Source organism: Trachymyrmex septentrionalis, unplaced genomic scaffold (genome assembly GCF_001594115.1).
Source record: "Trachymyrmex septentrionalis isolate Tsep2-gDNA-1 unplaced genomic scaffold, Tsep1.0 scaffold331, whole genome shotgun sequence".
Taxonomy (NCBI): domain Eukaryota; kingdom Metazoa; phylum Arthropoda; class Insecta; order Hymenoptera; family Formicidae; genus Trachymyrmex; species Trachymyrmex septentrionalis.
In genome coordinates this window covers 279912-280947 of record NW_017305496.1, presented here as the reverse complement: position 1 = coordinate 280947, position 1036 = coordinate 279912, and the positions used below count along the sequence as shown (strand labels likewise).

At 30.6% G+C, this 1036-nt stretch overlaps 1 protein-coding gene across 1 annotated transcript in view; it reads right to left on the bottom strand.

The window, feature by feature from the left end:
* LOC108750196 overlaps nt 1–51 on the bottom strand; it is a 3105-nt gene extending 3054 nt beyond the window's left edge. Inside the window, exon 1 of the mRNA XM_018489503.1 lies at nt 31–51. The gene's annotated coding sequence lies outside the window, so the exon portion shown is untranslated. The remainder of the gene's footprint in view (nt 1–30) is intronic.
* Nucleotides 52–1036: the final 985 nt, after the last annotated feature.

Below are 1036 nucleotides of genomic sequence, written 5' to 3'. Positions count from 1 at the left end.
ATATAAATTAAAACTTATAGTCAAAGTTACCTTAAAATTACAATGTTACGGTGTCCGCTGATAAAAAGACTTCCACATCTGTATTAGTACAAAATTTCTTCTACCAAGAATACTTAATTCGACGTTGACAAAAGAATATTAAATTTGGGAGCAGTGTTGTGAAGGAACGTCTTTGTCGTCTGGCTGCGATACACAGAGTGATGGAAACGTTGGGGAAAAAGTGGGGGATTGGAAATAGTTAGGAAAGGGAAATAAGAAGAAAAGGAGGAAATAGGTTAAGAGAGGGAAAAAGGTTGTATAATAGGAAGATAGAATTTGTGTAACAATTCAAATTCACTTTGCTTATTTAGGTCCTGGCTTTGCTTTTAATATGAACCATTTCAATTGTTAACCATTTTTTATAGGAAGATTCCTTATCAAAGATCTTTACATTGCTCTAATCCAAATTGTGCTTGCATTTAATGCGATGGTTCGTGATGACAGTTCGAGAGCGTATTTTTATGTCTAGCTTATGTTCTTGCAATCTAGTCTTTAACTTTCTCTTTATTTGACCCACGTAACTGGCCTCGCAATCCTCATAAAATATTTTTTTAAAACTTGTAACTTTTTATTATTATTTTCTTATTTTTAATTTTATTTTTCTCTTTATGTAATTTTACCTCTTATTAATTGTAATATATTCTTCGGTTAATTTTAAAGAAATGTGTCGACTCTTACTTTGCCCTTTACTTATTATTATTGAAAATATTTTTTAAATCACCCTTTGTGATAAACCGTCTAATTGGTCTTTTCAATAAAACTTGAAGATATCCAAATTCTAAAATCTTTTTTTGCAATGACTACAAGCATAATTTAATAATAAATTTTCCACTAAATAATTTTCAATCCAAGAACAATAAATTCATGGTGGAACCAATAAATAGCGTTTATTAGTTTAGCAGAAACGCCACTACATCTCGTGGGCACCTATCTTATAATAGGGGGCTTTCCTCTACTATCAAAGTTGTCACTAATTTAATTATATAGCCCTGTGTTA